The sequence below is a fragment of the Acinonyx jubatus genome, chromosome B3 (genome assembly GCF_027475565.1).
Source record: "Acinonyx jubatus isolate Ajub_Pintada_27869175 chromosome B3, VMU_Ajub_asm_v1.0, whole genome shotgun sequence".
In the NCBI taxonomy this organism is placed as follows: Eukaryota; Metazoa; Chordata; class Mammalia; order Carnivora; family Felidae; genus Acinonyx; species Acinonyx jubatus.
Window position 1 is genome coordinate 97,287,866 of NC_069386.1, and position 20,396 is coordinate 97,308,261.

Consider the following 20,396-nt stretch of genomic DNA (forward strand, 5'->3'; position numbering starts at 1 on the left):
GAGGACAAGAATGGCAAACAAGAGGGGGAGGTGGAAGGATGGAGGGAAGAGGAAAAAAAGGGGGAGGGAGAAGGAGGGAAATGAAGGAAGAAAAGGAGGAAGAAAAAAAAAAAACAGAAGAGAAAATCCTGGCATTCACTTCTAATAAATCTGAGGCCAATACACAAAGAAAAAATGCCATTTGGAAGAGCTGTCATAAATATGATCAGAAAGATTTCTTCTCAATTACCCCATAAAACAAATCTTCCTACCATCACCACCTTCCCTAACTACTCTTCAGGGGCCAGAGACAGATGGGGAATCAGAGAATATACCAGACTCAGAGCATAAAGGTTTATAGCTAATGGACAGTTTATGACTGGAACCTAGGACACAGATCAGTCCAGATGTTTGGAGAGCTCTGTACTTTCCAACAGCTGGTCCACTGTACCTACCCAAATTACGTCAGCTGCTTTGTATACTTTTTGGAATATCTAAAACATCTCATCAGCTGGATTCCATGTGTTTTCTTTGGGGATACATCAGTACTCCATGAAAAAAAAAAAAAAGGTTAGAAGGTGAAAAGAAAGGCGGACTTGAGAAAAACAGACCAGGTCTTTGCTTATGACAACTGTATTCAAGTTATCTCAGAAGACAAACAGGAATTATCCCTGTGGTCACCATGTCGCACATACCCTTTTCACTTTCTGAGGTGACTGGTAAATAGCTGTGTGACAGGGCAAATTCATTCACCTCCAGGAGCCCCAGGTCCTTCATTATAAGATGAAGTGACTGAACTAAATGGTGTCCATAAGACTTCTTCCAGGTCTGTCATTTGACTTTGACTTGCCTCCCTGGGAACGCTGTGTTCAAACCCCATGGGAATTGGCTTGACTTGCTCTGTGGAGGTCATCCAAACCCGATTTCCACTCAGCTTGTTCTGTGATTTCTACTTTTAAGTCGGCCTGGGAACTTCTCCTCTAAAATTTACAACTGGATGAAATAAATCCATCAAGGGCAGCTAATTAGCACGAATATAGTTGCCAGCAGTAACTTATGAGGGAAATTCTGTAAGGATGAAGGGAAATGATTCTTCCCAGACACAAGAAAAGTTCCACTGATTTGGCACACAGTTGAGAATTAGTTGCCAAGACGTAGGGCGGAAAGGTGATTACTAGGTCTTTTTCTCTGAGAAAGGTATGATTCCAAAGTGGAAATGGACAAAAGGGCCCCTGTGTCCTTCTATTTAGGATGAAGTTAGACTACGCCAGTCAGACCTATGTATGGGCCATCAAGGCAGGGCTTCTGGAACCAGGAGCTGAGAGTCATCATCTCTTGCTCCTAAGGATGTTACCCTTCCCAGGAAGCCTTGCCCACCTACCGGCCTTTCTCTGGCTTGCTGAGCAGTGGCTGTCCAGCCCAGCAGAATCTGGCAAAACAGGGTAACGCACAGACCAAAGCCACCACTGCTCCAATGGGACTCAGCTATTTCCAAGGGCTCCCTCTGAACATGAGTGACCACAGCTCCTATGGGCCAAGATTCCCAAGCCGTGTTCCCGACACACGGTTGGTTGCAAGCCGGCACCAGCCTTAGAGAGCTGGGCAGTGCACCCACACTTGTCCTCAAGTTCTGACTTTTCCAGAGACAGTCCCCAAGCAGGAAGTAGTAAATTCAGGGAGAAGCGGCATCCAGGCTAGCTGACTTTCCAGAGTTTGCTGATAGAATCAACTTTGTTTGCTGCAGTGGGGCTCTCACATCACCACATTCCAGGGCTGAAGTATAATTACTTTAAACACAGAGTGGCATTTAACCAAGCCACTGTTTATGTGCCTAAATCAGCACTCAGAGGAAACTGCCTTTTAAATCAACTTTTTGATGTTGCCTCGACAGTGCATGTGACTTTGGCAGGGAAAATAAGCCCGGTTATTTGCGCTTGACGTATGACTCAAAGGCTCTGAAGTGCTGTGCTGGATCCAGTAGCCTGCCCACAATGAAGCTGTCTTCTTGTCCTCGATGGGGCAGCCATACCAAGCAGCTTCACGTGGGGGTGGTCTTCTGCCTTGCTTTCCTGCTTGTCTTTCTGTCACGTTGATGAACTGACACAGTGTGACCCACCAAGACGAAGCTATTGCGTGGATAACACTTCCTTAGTCCACCGGCACCTCCAGATGCAGTGTTTTACCCAAAGGACAGGCACCCGGGTGGTCTTTTTAAGCAGGCTTTCCTGCTGCTCCTTCCTAGGTTGGTTAAGAAGGATCTTTGTGAAAGCAGACCAGAGAGGACTAACTCTAGTGGATTACGTGGTATTACTTACAGATTCTTGGGTCTCTAAACAGAAGATGCCTGGGGCGCCTGGGTGGCTCCGTCGGTTGAGCGTCCGGCTTCGGCTCAGGTCATGATCTCACAGTTTGTGAGTTCGAGCCCCGTGTCAGGCTCTGTGCTGACAGCTCGGAGCCTGGAGCCTGCTTCGAATTCTGTGTCTCCCTCTCTCTCTCTCTGCTCCTCCCCTGCTCATGCTCTCTCTCTCTCTCCTTCAAAAATAAATAAAAACACTAAAAAAAAAAAAAATTTAAACAGAAGATGCCTTACACACCAATGACTAATTTTTATAAGATTTAATTTATATTTAAAAATGACTTCTAGGGAGATAAAATAAAAACCCGCACAACAGTACCTTTCCTTGCAACCCACTCTGAGTAGGTCGATGTGATTACCCCCACTTTAAGATCAGGAAACAGAGATTCTCCCAGGTCCAGCGGGGGCAGAAAGGCAAGGAAGTTGCAAAAGTTGGAGTGGAAAGACTCTACCTGGTCCCAGCGTGTACAGTTCCAGAGGTGACCGACATAAATAGGGTGAGCATTTAATTGACGGTGCAGAGTGGGACTGTTTTGTTTTGTTTTGTTTTCAGAATGAAAAGGGAATTATTAAAATTTAAACAGGAATAACAGGCATAACCTGGGGCTTTCTGGCAAACCCGGATGTGTATCCCAGTCATCCTGCAGCCTTCATCGGTGATGCCATATCTGGGTGAGCCCTGAAGCCAATGAAGCTTCTGGTCCCTAACTCACACGGGTCCCTGTGCATGCTGGGAGTGGCCTGGACTTGTAGAGCGTTGTAGGTGTGTAGTGAAAACCAGACCATGATCAGGAAGCATTTCTGTGTAAAGCATCCCTGATAATTCCCCTGAAGATGTTTTTGGAAAAGTTCCAAATCCCCAAGGCTTCAGTTACCTGTTGTGATTTCTTTCCTAAGTAATTGTTCATCCGTGGCCTTAATTTTGCACACATGATTTGTTATGCTTTTATTTATTTATTCTTATTGTTTTAACATCTATTTATTTTTGAGGGAGAGAGAGAGGAGCGGCAGAGAAAGAGGGAGACAGAGGATTCAAAGTGGGCTCTGTGCTGAGAGTGGAGAGCCCAAGGTGGGGCTCAAACTCATGAGCTGTGAGTTCATGACCTGAGCCGAAGTCAGACACAATTGACTAAGCCACCCAGGTGCCCCTCTTTTTTTCTTCTTTTTTTAGAGAGCATCCTTCTCCGCACCCTCTGACTCCTACACAAATTGTATGAGCCTCAAGTTCCACAGTTTGTGGTAAGGGCACCTGCTCAGGTGGCACAGTCTGGGGAGAGAAGTAGGGACCAGTATCATCCCAGTAGGGTGTAAATCACGTTATTTCTTACTCTCATCATATTTATACCAATGTAATTAGGATGAAATGGTCACTAAAGGCAGCTCTAAGAGAAGAAAATCAATCTCCCAGTTGGAGCTGAGGGTCATAGACAAAAGAAAGAGGTAGCAGTGGCCTTGCTTTTGAGTCCTTGGTTAGTTATAGGAAGAAATGTAGGAGAAAATGGTGCATTGCATGTTTGTGAGCTTCAGGTCCTTTTATATTACTCACTGATAGGGCTATTTCCTGCCTGAGAACTTTACTCTGAGTCAGTCCTTGACCCCGCTTCTACTGCTGCCCAACCCCCAACACATACATACTCTGCTCAGGTTCTAGTGTATTTGCTCCTATTCACAATACCCTGAAGATTCATCCGGACCAAGCCTTAGGAGACCTTCAATCTAATTCTGTGTCTGCACTGACTCATTTTCTGGCTTTGCCATTTTTCATAAGCTCTTCAGTTCTCTTGGATGTGCGATGAAAATGATTTAATACCTCAAGAAATAGGAGATCAAATTTTGCTCCTCAAAAAAAATAGGTCAGATCTGAAAATCAGCTGCCCTCTACACATGTGTTAAAATACCTTTGCTCTATGGACCGTGAGAAAGGTATAGGTGATTGTTCAAACAGAACAACACAAAAATGATCTTGGCGGAATTCCTTTTCATACTTCAAGAAATCAGGGGCACCTGGGTGGCTCAGTCGGTTGAGCGTCCAACTTTGGCTCAGGTCATGACCTTGCGGTTTGTCAGTTCAAGCCCCTCATCGGTTTCTGTGCTGACAGCTCAGAGCCTGGAGCCTGCTTCGGATTCTGTGTCTCCCTTCTTTCTCTGCCCCTCCCCAGCTCATGCTCTGTTTCTCTAAAAAATAAACATTAAAAACATAAATTAAAAAAAAAGAAATGAAATGAGGTGCTCTCGTTTCATTACCACCTGGGTACACTGGAGAATCTATGCCTCAAAGAGCTATGCATTCTGAACCAGTCTGCCATCATGTTTCCTATCCTTAAAATGGGCTCCTGAATTCCACAGGTCCAAACAGTCAAAATTCATTATATTGTATAAACCAGAGTACAGCTGATGACTCAGAGCTAAATCCTGACAATCACTCAGCCCTCTCTGTCACCCAGCTCTGTCACCTTTCCTATTTTTGTGAAGGTCATGCACATTTTCTCATCCCTCTGGACATGCTTTTCTCCTATTAGAAAGCTGCTTTACCTCTTCTCCACCTGGACTGTATTCCTCGTTGTCCTTCAGAGTTTTCCCGGCTATCACAGTTTCCTGGAAGACTTCACCGTTGCTGTCTTCCTCCCGTCACCATTAACACCTAGTTCACGATCATATCTTATTTCTCTATACCGTATCATCAAATTTTATTGACTGGACCATGAGCAATCTCAGTAAACACTGCATTTACTGTAGTTGCAGTAGACATCCAATAAATGTTGAATAAATGAACAAGTGAATGAAAGCAAGATGGCATTAGAGAGCACTTATAAGGCAAGAACTATGGTTTAGTGGTTCCGGAAATAGATTAAAAGAATTTCCTATGAACCTTACTCCGGTGTTTCCCAACTTAGAAACAGTAGCCCCTATTGGGAACACCATATGGACAATACTATTCACCAGTTGGGATAAAAAATTTCAAGGGTCTCCCAGACCTTTGATCTATCAAGGGTAAGTTAGAATCTCCAATTTCTGAAACTTTCCCTTACCGCCTTCATTCCTGCCCGTATTAGTGCTGCCTTCCTACAGGTGCCTGGATGGCTCAATCAGTTAAGTGTCTAACTCCTGATTTTAGCTCAGGTCATGATCTCATGGTTCATGAATTCGGGCCCTGCATCAGGCTCTGCACTGACAGTGAGGAGCCTGCTCTCTCTCCCTCTCTGCCTCTCCCCCTCAAAAATAAATAAACTTATAAAATATATATTGCTGCCTTCCTAAAAGCAAGATGAATTTGTAGGATGAGTGTATATGATTGTGTTATCCCATTGTGGAATATATATGTCTATTCCATTGCTCCATCTTTAAAAAAATTTTTTTTAACATTTATTTATTTTTGGGAGACACAGAGAGACAGAGTACAAGTAGGGGAGAGACAGAAGAGAGAGAGACACAGAATCTGAAGCAAGCTCCAGACTCTGAGCTATCAGCACAGAGCCCAATGTGCAGCTCAAACTCATGAACTGTGAGATCCGTGAGATCATGACCTGAGCTGAAGTCAGACGCTTAACCGACTGAGCCACCCAGGCATCCCCTACTGCTCTGTCTTTCATAAAATGGCTCTGCTAGGCTCTGCTTAGCCAGGCACATGGGCACTGTCTAGATCTGCTTCAGTCCAGCCTTAGGGGCCCAGAGTGGTGTTCTTTACTTGCCCTTCTAAACTGCAGCGCTGAGACAGCTAAACATCAGCACCAATCTTTTAAGCTCAGCAAGTTAGTAAAATGAATTTTTTAAATCCAAATTAGAGCTGAGGGAGCTTGGGAACATTTGTCTGGAATGCTAACTTGCCTTCATAAAACTCACTAAAATAATTGCTCACCCCCATCTTGCTCGATCAAAACTATAATTAAACACATTGGAGATTATTCAAGTTGTCCAGGTAGCAGGAAAACTATAATGACAGTAAAAAAAAAAAAAAATTACACTATATCTAGCAACTGTACTTGAAAACTATAAAGAGTGTTAATACCATCTCTCCTGTTATACTAAAAATTCCCAACATTGTTATAGTTTTAAAACATCATTTGCCACTCACCCTGTCGCCAGCATTGTGTGTGCTGAAGGGGACGAAACAGAGTAGTTTGGGAGTACTTTCATTACCCAGATCAGTAATTTGAACACTTGGTGTCTTACTTCCAACAATCCGCATATTTAGAATGGGATGAATTTGTGTGTGGAGGGAGAGATGATTATATATTTTTCCCATTTAGCTGAAACTAATTCAGAAGAGCTTCAATAATTTCTGCTGTTGCGTTTTCAGAGAATAAATGACTGAAACTGAAAACAAAACCCAGAAATTCTGATTTCTAACCCTACATTTGTCCTATGACCCTTCTGGGATTCCCCTGACTTCTTCCGTTCCGTTTCGTTCCGTTCCGTTCCCTTCCCTTCCCTTTCCTTTCTTTTTTTCCCTTTCTTTTCTTCTTCTTATATGCTGGCAAAAAAAAAATAGACAGATTTTTACCCAAGACAGGAAGCAGTACCTGAGTAACTATTCCCTGGACCCTGACTGGAATGGAATCTCCTTAGTGTCACAGGCTGCCATAGGATATGTCACTGTAACATTCAAATCTTTTTGCTCCCCAGCAGAAACCCCATCACACTGACCCATCACAGGTGGGTGTCCTCACTGTTCTTCAATGCAACATGCCCATTCTTACTTCCAGGTCTTTGTAGAATGCTCTTGTCTCTCTTCTCTGCTATCCAAACCGTGCCTTCTGTGAGGCCCACCTAGGCCTGGCTTCATTTGAGGAAGCTATACCCATTCTCATCAGCTCATAACTGCCCCTCTCTATATTCCCCTAGCATATACTGTCTAAGTCATTCTTTTTATAACTTAATTCTGTTCTTTTCTCTTTACTGAATTAGGAGCTCCTGATGAACAAGGTTCATGTCTTATTTGGGGGGAGGGGTTGTCATATCCTAGGTTTATTTAGGCATGAAGTAGGCAACTGACAGTGTTTGTTTAAGTGGCCAAAAAAAAAAAAAAATCTAATCCTTGATGATACTCCCAGATTTGGTGAAGAGCAAGATAGCATGATGGACAGCACATGAGTTCGGAGTCAGACAGAATTTTTTAATCTCCCTTGTCCTCAGGTATTTGGGTTTTTTCCCCTGTCAATAGGAATAAGAAGACTTAACTTGCCTAGTTATCAGGATTAGAAATAAGAAATGTGAAATTCCATGTACAACGCCTTCTATATAGGCGCTCAATAAATTGGAACTATATAGAACTTCTATATAGGCACTATAGTTCTATATATACTATATAGAACCTATATAGTAGGTTCTCAATAAATTGGAGTTATTATTGGTTATGAAACAGAGACCTGGAAATAATGATCCTATTTTCTGTTAATTTACCAAACAGATTAAAGAGTTTTGAGATTTCTTTTACTTAGGGAAAATAAAAATCATTGAGTGCCACCACTTGCACTCATGATCAGAGAACTCTAGAGGGAAAATAGGAAAGATTGAAGTTGCCAGGCTTGCCCGTGCAACCTCTTATCATTATTAATCTGGGGACTGGGTTGTTTTGCACAGTTAATATAGCAGCAGTCACATCTCCACAATGAAAGATTTTAAATCATATTCCTCTGTAAATCATTCATTCCATTCTCAGGATTTCTCCTCTGCTACTCTTGCCTGATGTCAGATTAAGAAGATAAACAATTCTGAAACATACTGAAGAGAGATTTTAAAGGGATTTGATATATAATGGCGTGCCTTAAGTAAAAGGATGAGTTTTAGTTACTTAAAATACATGCATATATCCACCACATGATAATGTCACTGATCCATCATCTCATGTCTCTTCCTCAGTGGAAGTGATGCCAAAATCTTTGCATTAAATGTAAAGTGAACAAAACTGCTCCTTAATTGGCTCTGATGACCTGGTAAGCTAAATACAAACGGTTCTTTTATTTTCAGCCACTCCAGTGATTTCCAGAAAATGAAGAGTCTGAATTGTTCTGGCTGTCTGGAGCCTATAGCTAGAGCTCAGGTAAGTACCCTATAAAAGAAGAGAGTCCTGTTCAAGAGAGTCTTATAACCTGGTGAACAATTTATAAAGCGCTGAAGAGGAGCCCAGGACAGAAATGTACAGAGAACCAACTTATTGGCTATTCTTGAGTGAGTCATATGCCATGTCCCCTGTGGCTTCTCCATTTTTTAAAAAATGAGGGTGACAGTTTTTGCAAGATATTATCAGGAGGTCTGTTTAGATGTACGGTGTAGTGACTGAAGACACTGGCTTTGGAGTCAGAAAGACCTGGACTTGAATCCTGGTTATGTTACTTATCAACTGTCACTTTGAACAGAAAACCTCTGTGTTACTTTTCTCATTTGTAAAAAATGTGAGTAACTATTGCTCCTATTCGTAAGATTAAATAGGTTGCCTGGGACATCGGAATAGATCAGTTACTATTAGCTATTATTTGTAAAATACTATAAGCTTCTTATAGAAAAGAAGCCCATATGATTCAATATCTGAATTATTCACCTGGCAGGTACAGGTTTGGGAGGGTATTTTCAATTTTTTAAAAGTAGATTTTAAATAGGCTTTTACTTTAAATAAGCACCATATGCCAAATTATGGTTTAGTTGACTCATACATTTCTGATTATTCTTGATATGACTGTAGAATGGCAACCATCAGTATTAGGAGTATATCACATTTATCTGCATAAAAACAGTGCTTCCTCTCTCTTGATAATTTTACTCTGAACTACTGGGGCTGAATGAAGTGAACAGGAGAATTATTAAATTATCAAGTTCCAAAATAGTCAAGCTTCACTATTCTTTGAGATTCTCATCCACATTCACTTTCTTCCACAATGTAAGTTGCAAATTAATAACCTTAGCTTCTCAGGTATAAGTTTGTGAATGAGACCTAGAAAGAGGTTTTATGAGTTTCATTAGTATAAGGAAAATAATGATTGAAGCATAGGGTTTTCCTTGGTTTAAACTATTACATGTAAGGGTTAAGATACTTCAGAAGGTCTAGTCAGATAGGACACCCTGGTGCACAGATGACTGAAGGACTAACAGATAGCAAAGCACAGCCCAAGGAGGTTGGAAATCAAGAAAAAGGGAGAGTGAAGGAGAGGTGAGGCAAAGAGAAACTTCTGGGCAAGATGAAAAATGGTGGGATGGCTATCTTGGGTCCAGGTCCTCAAAAGACCAGACCATACAGGCATCCTACTGTCTCCATTCCTGCTATTGATAAACAGAAGTAGCTCTGGAATGCTCATCTCTCTCCTGTGGCTACCATCACCCAATCCTGCTTCTCCCCTTGCTCACCACCCCATTCCTTACCCAGTTGGAAAGTTGGAGCTTTGGAGTTGTTTATAATCAAAGTCATTAAATAATAATATTTGAGCTTAAAAATTTTTTTTAAATATTTTATTTGTTTTTGAGAGAGAGAGAGAGTGTGTGTGTGTGTATGTGTGTGAGCAGGGGAGGGGCAGAGAGAGGAGACCAGAATCTGAAGTAGGCTCCAAGCTGTCAGCATAGAGCCCCATGCGGGGCCCATGAACCATGAGATCATGACCTGAGGTGAAGTCGGCTGCATAACCAACGGAGCCACCCAGGCGCCCCAATATTTGAGCTTAAAGACAGATGTGGGACTGTTTCCAAGAATACAGCCTGATGATGATATCCTCTACAATCTCTGACTGTTACTTTTGATGTGGAGATCATCTCATTAACTGAATAATGATAAATATTTTTTTAAACAACTTTATTGAGGTATAATTGACATATTATAAAATCTATTTTAGGTGCATCTATAATTTCATGACTTTTTAATAAACTTAGAGTTATTTAATCATCACCACAATCCACTTTGAGGACATTTCCAACATCTCTCCAAAAATCGTTTATCTCTGTTTTCAGTTAATCCCTATTTCTACACCTGACCCCAGGTGACTACCAATATCTTCTCTGTCTCTATAGATTTGCCTTTTCTAGACATTTAAATGGAATCATCCAGTAGGTCTTTTGCATCTGACTTCTTTCACTTAACATAATGTTTTTGAGTTTTATACTTGTTGCGGTCGTTTGTTCCTTTTTACTGCTGAATACTATTCCACCGTCCATGTACCAAATGATAGACATTTGGATTGTTTCTAGTCTTTTGCTATTATAAATAATGCTGCTATGAACAGTCACATACATGCCTTTGTGTGGATATTTGTTTTCATTTCTCTGGGGTAGATTCCTAAGAACAAAATTGCTGGGAGAGGTGGTAGGTTTAACTTCTTAAGAAACCACCAAATTATTTTTCAAACTGAAAAATATATTTTACCCACCTGTGAGCAACAGAAGAGGATTCTGGTTTCTCCACATCCTTGTCAACACTTGCTATTGTCAGTCACTTCAATTATGCTCATACAGTAGGATCACAAACATTCCTCATGGACCAGAGTCTCCTTACAACTTGAAACAGACCCTTTGATGTCTATACAAGCAGAAAAGGAATGCTTAGTTTCCATTACTTGTTTTGGCCAATTAGAATAAGTTAAAAACAAAAGCAAAAACCTAATACTTGATGTGGGCAGGAGTAGAAGTTCCGTGCTCACCTGTATCCTTCCTCCAGCTACCTGGACAGCTGCTTCTCCAACAGATTCTCATCTGCTCCGACAAATTGAAGCAGATCCCTTTAGGATAAGCCTTTCACGGTGCTATATCCTGGTATCATGTCAAAGAAAATCCCACACATTCAGGGAAGTCATGTATTCTTGATTTTCTTCCTGAAATGATGGGATCGAGTGATAAATAATGCAAGCAGAGGAAAAGAAAAGAAAGCAAAGAGCTCAACATCTGCCAATTGCCCACATACTGGATATGAGATGAGTATTTTCATATTTTTCACATGGTGAAATTCTCATAATCCTTGAGGTAATTTTACAATCACCATTCCACAGGTGAAGAGAGGTTAGGTAAATAGCATAAGGACACACACTTAGTAAGTGGAGCTGGGTTTTAAACCCAGGTCACCTAGTTGGAATCCAATCTTATTTCACTGTGCCAACCGAGAGAAAAAAACAAAGGATAAAAATTCTGACGAGCAGGGGGAAAAGTTAATGTAAATGCTAACTAATGAGAAAATACAACAATGAGATTTACAGTGGTCAATTATTATAACTACATTGTACAGCCAATAATTATCTTGTGGTCCAGGCCTTATTTCTGTAGTTGGGTGCCATATATATATATATATTATATATATATATATATATATATATATATATATATATATATAATATATATATACATTATATATATTTATATATATATATATTATGCACACACACACACACACATACATACATACACACACACACAAAGTTCAAACCTTGGAGAGGAGGAATCAATCTCACAGCTTAAGGAGGAATGGGGAGAAATGGTGTTCTTGTTTATTGAATAGGCATTTTGATTTTTCCCCCAGCTGAGAAAAGATTGTTCATCCCAAGTACTTGCCCAGATAGTGCAGCAAAAATCCACAGAGACATTTTTACCACCCAGAGTGAGGAACTAAGAAGTTCCAGAATTAAACTGGTACATTTTTTGAGTAATAGTTCTGCTTCCCTCGGGTGAGTGGAATCTTTACTGATGTCATTGCCACCCACCACCACCTGGCATCCCTGCATGGTGGCGGTCACAGCAGTGTACAGATGGAGAGGAGCAGTTAGAAGATGCTACAGGGCGCTTGGAGGAACTCTCTCTCTCTCAAGACAACAAAAACATACCTTTACAGATTTCAGAGTGGAGGCCTCCTTAATCTTTGTCTTTAGGAATATTTGATTTATGTGTTTCTTACTTCATTTGTTTTTCATATATGTTTATGTGATCACCATGAAAGAAAAAGTGAGAACTCATCTTTATGATGCCTAGTTTCTTTTTTTTTAAATTTTTTTTTAACGTTTATTTATTTTTGAGACAGAGAGAGACAGAGCATGAACAGGGAAGGGGCAGAGAGAGAGGGAGACACAGAATCTGAAACAGTCTCCAGGCTCTGAACTGTCAGCACAGAGCCTGACGCGGGGCTTGAACTCATGGACCGTGAGATCATGAGCCGAAGTCGGACGCTCAACCGACCAAGCCACCCAGGCGCCCCTTATGATGCCTAGTTTCAACGGAAATGTCGCTATTTCCTGAAGTTCTTCTATTCCTTAGAGCACCAACTTAGAGGTTGTTCAGGCAAGGGTTAGAAATGTGGTAAAAGGGACAGGGGATGGGAGATGAGGATATGAGTGATACATTCTGAAATTACTTTTTCTCTTAGCAACAGCCAACACAGGTAATTGGGGATTATTTTAATTTTTACCAATTAAGTTCTTCAAATTTTAGGGTTTTAAGTTAAATCCTAACTGGCAGCATTTTGTTACTGGGCTCATATCATGTACTTAATAGCACATATCTTTCAGTGGGATTAAAACTAAGAGTGAGAGGAAAACTAACAAATGTGATTATTAAAGTGCTCTGCCAGAACAGATGGTTATTGGTGTACCTAATCAAAGCAATAATAATTGTAGCAAAGATCAGTGCACTTCTCAAACTATGTTCCAAAAGATGTTAATAGGGGATCTGTGGGGAAAAGAGACCCGACTCCATAATCAGATAAGTTTGGGAAACACAGAGTAAAATTTGTGTAATACCAAAGAGCCTTTAATATGTTAAATGTACATCATGAGCCTCCAAGAGGGGCATGTTGCACAGAGTATTTCCTGAACTGCTTGAATTGAAAAGAAAACCTTTTTTTTAAGTGTAGTTGACACACAATGTTATATTACTTTCAAGTGTACAACATGGTGATTCCTCAAGTTTATACGTTGAGAAGAAAAACTTAATCACGGGAACATTTTGTAAAACATTTTGGGGAAAGACAGGAAATTTGCAATTGCTTTAGGAGTACGGTTTCTTGTCTATTCAAAGTTCACACACGCGGGAACCTCTTTCCATTTCACCCACATTCCATCTCATATCGCCCATAAAAGGACCCTGACTGGTAAACCCACAGAGCGTAGAAATATGTTAAAGGAGAAATGAAATCTATGACCTTTCTAAATCTGAATTTTCTTGTAAAAGCCTAAAGGGCCAACCTGACTGAGCGCTGCTTAATGGTAGTTTCACATGAAACGGGAATTTTTCATTGAAAAAACAAACTAGGGGTGCCTGGGTCACAAAGTTGGTTAGGTATCTGACTTTGGCTTAGGTCATGATCTCGCAGTTCATGACGTCAAGCCCCGCACTAACAATGTGGAGCCCACTTGGAATTCTCTCTCTCTCTCTCTCTCTCTCTCTCTCTCTCTCTCTGCCCCTCCCCCACTTACACAAGCACTTTCTCTTTCTCTCTCTCTCTCTCTCAAAATAAATAAATAAACTTAAAAAAAAAACCCTAACTCATATAATAATGAAATGCAATGCATGGCACTTATTTAGATCTGGATTTCAACAGACCAACTATAAGAAGACATTTTGGCGATACATAGAAAGCTTGAAGGCTAAGGAATTATTAATTTTGTTAGGTATGATAATGGTATCTGGTTATGAGCAAAATGCCAGTTTTTAAGGATGCATACTCAAGTGTTTTGTATGAAATGTTAGGATGCTAAGGATTTGCTGTAAAATCCTTTAAAAAATAGATGAAGCAAATTTGGCAAAATATTAATAACTTCAATCTGAGTAATGGGACAGGTGAGGATTTTATACAATATTTTTCTGTAGGTTTGAATATTTTGGTGTTGATGAGTTTTTTTTTAATGCAGAATAATCAGTCAGCCCCAATCTATGAAATCAGACTCTCTGGAGACTGGTCCTAAGAGTCCTCTGTTGTTTCCCTCCTCTTCTCTGTCACTCGCTCTTTTTAACAATCCTACTATCAGCGGTTTTTAGTGACGAAGGCTGAGATGCTAGCTTCCTCTGGAATGCTATAGCCTTTACACCTCGCCTAGTCATTCATGGCCTGGTATGTTGTTTTTTAAGAGCTTACAAAGCAGTGATGTAGGCGTGTGAGAGAGTTTTAATATAGCAAAAAGCCTGTTGCGCAGATATGCAGGTTAAAGCTACAGATGCTAACTAAAAGCTCAACCATCTCATTAAACAAGTAAGTGTAATGTGGCTTGTTTTTACTAATTAGTTTTGATGTTTACTGTTTGTAATGCAAACACATAGTTGAATTAAGAATGAAAAAGTGAATAACTTGTCATAATTATAAGGTAACCATAAAATTATAATCAAAAGTAATGTTACATTTCATAAGTCAAACATATAAAAGCAAACAATATAAATAATAATAACTAATCAATTCTAATATGTGTAGCTAAAACTAAGTTGCTTAGAGAATGGCATTATGCATAATTAACCTAATAAAGTTACATATTATACTTCACATATTAAATGAGTCAACTTCAGAAGTCACAATTTGATACATTTTCTTAAAAAATGCAGTGATGAACACAGAAATTCAGTACATGCAGAATCTATGCTATTAATCCATATCATCTGCACTTTTAAAAAAATATTTTTTATTTATTTTTGAAGGAGAGACAGAGCATGAGCAGGGGAGGGACAGAGAGAGAGACACACACAGAATCAGAAGCAGGCTCCAGGCTCTAAGATGTCAGCACAGAGCCTGAGGTGGGGCTCGAACTCACGAGTCTTGAGTTCATGACCTGAGCCAAAATCAGACACTTAACTGACTAAGCCACCCAGGTGCCTCCATATCATCTGTACTTTCAAAAATCCATATTGTCAGGGTGCCTGGGTGCCTTAGTCAGTTAAGTGTCTGATTCTTAATTTAGTCTCAGGTCATGATCTCACAGTTGGTGAGATTGAGCCCCATGTCAGCACGGAGCCTGTTTGGGTTTCTCTCTCTCCCTCTCTCTGCCCTTCACCTACTTGCGTGCGTGCTCAGGCACTCATGTGCACTCTCTCTCTCTCAAAATAAATAAATAAACTTTAAAAAATCCGTATTGTCATACTTCGGAAATGTTATGGAAGAGGGTTTACGGAACATGCCTGAGCTTCATACCCGTAGTTCATATGGTCTGCATAAAATGGATCATGAGTGGGGCGCCTGGGTGGCTCAGTCGGTTAAGCGTCCAACTCCAACTCAGGTCACGATCTCGCGGTCTGTGAGTTCAAGCCCCGCGTCGGGCTCTGGGCTGATGGCTCAGAGCCTGGAGCCTGCTTCCGATTCTGTGTCTCCCTCTCTCTCTGACCCTCCCCCGTTCATGCTCCGTCTCTCTCTGTCTCAAAAATAAATAAAAGTTAAAAAAATTTTTTTTAAATAAAAAAAATAAAATGGATCATGAGCATAATTAGCCATGTCCTAAGCCATAACATCTATTAAATATGGATTTTGAGCTGTTTTGGTTTTTCTAAAATACATTGAAATGAACATATAACTAGTTTTTGAAAATGCTTGTCTCTCACCATCAAAAATCATTGTAATAATCGTGGTGTATACCACAATTAATACTCTTCATACACCTTGGGAGACATCAGCCTCATTTGAGAACATCAAGAATATATCAGATCCTTTGCTAATAGGAAACAAAGTGAAAACATATACCTAAAGGGAAAGAACTATGTCGTAATTATATTTGTATGAGCTATACCTAGCACAGTGCCTAAAACATAATAGGCATGTAATACATGTCTGAGTAAATGAATGAATGCTTATCATATCTCTGAATTAGCTCTATCCCCTATTCTCAAAACCAATTATTTGTCAAGGTAAAGGCTTTAATCAGAGCTCTTAGCCCATGAAAATTAAATTGCTGAGCCTGGCCCCTTTGTAGGAAATGTAAAACTCATGAAATTCAAGTACCCTTGGGAAATCCAAATATATTTCCATTTACCATTGTATATAATAGAGGCAAAAATAAATTCAGATAAATTTACTTAAATACATGGATATTAGCTTTTGACGTTCCTTAAAACATTTGAAAAGGAAATGGAAAATACTCTCTCACAAATTTGGAGGCACCTTAGAGTAACAGAGAATGCAGACAGAAAGCCTGGGTTGGAATCCTGGCTCTGCTACTATTTAGCTGTTTGTACCCTGGGTAAAGCCACTTAATCTGAGCTTTAGCTTGCTCAGTTATAAAATGAAAAGGTGAGATTAAATTATCTAGGTTTCCTTCCAGCTCTAAAATTCCTTTTTTTTTTAATTATTCTTCTCCCAGAGGCTGCTGACCAGTGCCTTGTGTTGACCACTGCCTTGTGTTAAGCTTCCTATCTTTTTCAATATTAAGTAGACAGAGGCTGGCATAGCCTTGTGCACAGACTCAGCACTGTTCTGAATTATATGAGCCCAGGTACTGGCCAGAAAAAACTTTCACATATAAGTAAAGGCTCTTTGTTGTTCATGTTTTAAACGAGTATATTTAGGAAACCGTTTAATGTGCTCTCATTTCTTTTAATATTTGAAGTAAATTTTATCAGAAGGCAGCATATCCAGCTGTTAAGAACATATTCTCTGCAGTCAGATTGTTTGGGTTTGAATCCTGGATTTAGAACTTAGATAAGGATAGATGTGTTAACTAATCTTATTGTGGTAATCATTTTGCTACTTATGTGTATATCAAATCATCAATGTTATATGTCAATTATATCTCAATAAAGCTGGGGGGAAAATAGCTCTTAGGACAAGGGACTTCTCCATGACCCAGTTACCTCATCTTTTTAAAGTGATTACAAAAAGAAAAAAAAAATAATGCTACCTACTTCACAGGCTTGTGAGAGGCATAAGAATTAAATGAAAACAAAACAAAACAAAAGCACTTAGGAGAGCGCCTGACATGTAGTAATCACCCAATAAAGCAGCTACAACTGGTCTTTTCCAAATATCCTTTATCTGGGAAAACATTGTTTTCCCTACTAAAGAACACAGTAAAACATTTGCTGTGTACCTGTCTCTTCACTCTGACCTGTTTATGCTCACATCTGCAGAATAAACGAGGAAGGCAGCGGTGGGGGGGGGGGGGGGGGTCGTTGCTTGCCTGCTCCTGCCCACCCCTACCCTGCAGTCCTAGGCCTCTCCACAGTTAATTGAATTGCTTTAGTCAATTTGTCATATTTGCCTATAGTTGACCATTTCCCTGTCTGGCTATGTGCTGTTGGCCCATTCCGGGCAGCTATGGAGAAGCAGCCTTGTGAAATGCTGACCTGTGTTGAAGATGGTCCTCAAGTCCCTGTACTGTTGCCAAGAGGCAAATGAGATGCTTTGTGGTTTAAAAACTGCGAAATGCTGTTCAAATGCCACTTTTTTATATGTGAAGTCCAATTTGAAGATCAAATCTAGAGGAAAAAGGCCATGATGTGGGAGGTGACCTCCAAAAGGACTGTCATTATTACAAGGTACAGTGATCATTTCCCAAAGGCCATGGAGTAGCTGTTCTTCTGTCCTGATTCTGCACCCAGAGAGGGAGGCCCAGAGGGGTAGGAGAGACTTCCCCCACCCAGGGGGCTGACCAAGGCAAGACAGAAGCAACCATAGGGAAGAAAAGGCCAGCTTCATTCTGAACCATCTTCTCACCCGCATTACACATTTTACGTGGAATAGCAGGTGTCTTTTACATTTAAAAAATAAAGTTTTGTTTTTCTTTAAGATAACTGGCAGGGGACTTTATTTGTATGGATGTGCTTCCTATGTAAGGAGAAGAATAAGCATTTTATATAGCAACCATTAAGTGAAAAATCTTTAAAAACTAATTTTACTCTATAATTGATATGTCCCCATTTAGTATGCAAATGAATGATGTTAAATATATGTGTAATTCCCTAACTTTAGGAACGTACTTTTGCAAATTTTTATTTTTAATTTTTGGAAGCATTACACATAAAAGTGATACCATTGGCTAGAAATAGTTGCTGGGGGGAAAAACTGACATAAAGCAAATGGCATGTTATCAGCACCGCAGACCAGTACAATTAGCAACAACATTTTATCCTGCCCGCACACAATTGCAACGCTTGATGTATCTAAAAACAAACTTAGAGGGTATTATGCTAAGTGAAATAAGTCAGACTGAGAAAGGCAAATATCATATGATTCCACTCATATTTGGAATCGAAAACAAAACAAAACAAACAAAAAAACCAAACAAATGAATAAACAAAAAGCAGAACCAGACCTATAAATACAGAGAACTGATGGATGCCAGAGGGAGAGAAGGGGCTGGAGAGTTGGGCAAAATGGGTGAAGGGGAGAGGGAGATGCAGGCTTCCAGTTCGTGAATAAGTCACGAAAATAAAAGGCAAAGCCTAAGGAATACAGTCAATGATACTGTCATAGTGATATAATGGAAAGATGGTACATACACTTGTGGTGAACATTAGTATAATATATAAACTTGTCAAATCCCTGAGTTGTACCCCTGAGACTAACATAACATTGTGCGTTAACTGTACTCAAAGAAATAAAAACAAATGTAAAGGGGATGGAGAACAAGAAAAATATTTTTTCTCTGGTAATTAGCATAACAGGTCACAAAGCTAAAGAGATTTTGTTTTGAAGGAGGACTTGCAAACAGAGCAATTTTGAAAGGTGAGGATAAAGGTGAAATTCATAATACAAACTGATATGTTTATATCTTCATTAATGTCATCCATAAATCCATCTAAAACGGTTTTTGTTTTTTAAGTTGTTATTTAAATTGCAGTTAGTTCACATACAGTGTAATATCAGTTTCACATGTACAACATAGTGATCCAGGACTTCCATACATCACCCAGGGCTCATCACAGCAAGTGCACGCTTTAATCCCCATCACCTGTTTTACCCATCCCTTTACCCACCTAAAAGTTTTTTTTTTTTTTTAATGTTTATGTATTGGAGAGAGCTTGAGCACATGCACAAATGAGCAGGGGAGGGGCAGAGAGAAAAGGTCAGGGAGAATCACAAGCAGGTTCCACGCTGTCAGTGCAGAAACTGATGTGGAGATAGAATTCACAGCCCGTGAGATTGGGACCTGAGCGCAAGTCAAAAGTCGGAAGCTCAGTCAACTGAACCACCCAGGCACCCTCCACCTAAAACGGTTTTTAATTTTTTTTTAAATGCTTCTTTGTTTTTGAGAAACAGAGACAGCATGAGCAGGGGAGGGGCAGAAAGAGAGGGAGACCCAGAATCTGAAGCAGACTCCAGGCTCCGAGCTGTCAGCACAGAGCCCCATGTGAGGCTCAAACTCCCAAACCATGAGATTATGACCCGAACCAAAGTCAGATGCTTAACTGAGTAAGCCACCCAGGTGCCCCACCCTAAAACAGTTTTTAAAAATCATCCCAATTTAAGTCATCTCTCCCTAAATCCCCAAAAGATTTTGATGGGTGGCTTTTCTTGAAACTCAAGGACATTTTCTTCAAGAGTTCTCCAAGTTGCAAAGAGTATTAGGGAAATCTTTGATTTAAGAAATAAAAAATTTGCCAAGTTCTTTCCATGGATAATGAGTCGAATGAGACAGGATACCATGGTGCCCAAGCCTCAGTGCCAGTGGGAACAGTAATTTATTTGGTCTCTACCACCTCATTCAGACTGGGAGCCTCCAGCTGTGGGTGGTTCTGCATTGTTTGAATTCCTCCTGGAGGCTCAGGGTTGACAGCCACTGTTCTGGGAGCCACAGCTGACCTAGGAGGCTCATGTCACATGCTAGATTTTACAACCTGGCTCTAGCAATGCTAAAATCATGGAGACTAAAGGCAGAGGTGATTCTAGGGACTGCCAATTGGCTCCTCAAATGTTCCCCTGAACTGTCCACCTCTCTCCTTTATGTAGTGGTGTGGCTCAAATGAAGTCACTGGAAACTTGAAAGGAAAAAGTGGAGTTGCAGATGAATGCAGAGGGGTGTAGTTACTTACCTGAGAGCCCTGGTCATCATTCCTTTAGTCTGATCAATTTAAAACACGGGCCAATTTACAGCTGGTGGAGTGGAAAGGTATCATCAAGCACTGCCCTCTGGGTGCCTTCTTGCCAAATGACCTCATGTAATTCTACCCACTGAAAACAGGGCTGAGAATT

The 20,396-nt window shown here is 40.3% G+C and overlaps 1 protein-coding gene across 2 annotated transcripts in view; it reads left to right on the forward strand.

Moving 5' to 3' along the window:
* FRMD6 (FERM domain containing 6) overlaps positions 1 to 20,396 on the forward strand; it is a 238,860-nt gene that overhangs the window by 128,041 nt on the left and 90,423 nt on the right. For both annotated transcript variants that reach the window (XM_053224458.1, XM_027065705.2), the window contains exon 4: positions 8,303 to 8,375. The gene's annotated coding sequence lies outside the window, so the exon portion shown is untranslated. The remainder of the gene's footprint in view (positions 1 to 8,302; positions 8,376 to 20,396) is intronic.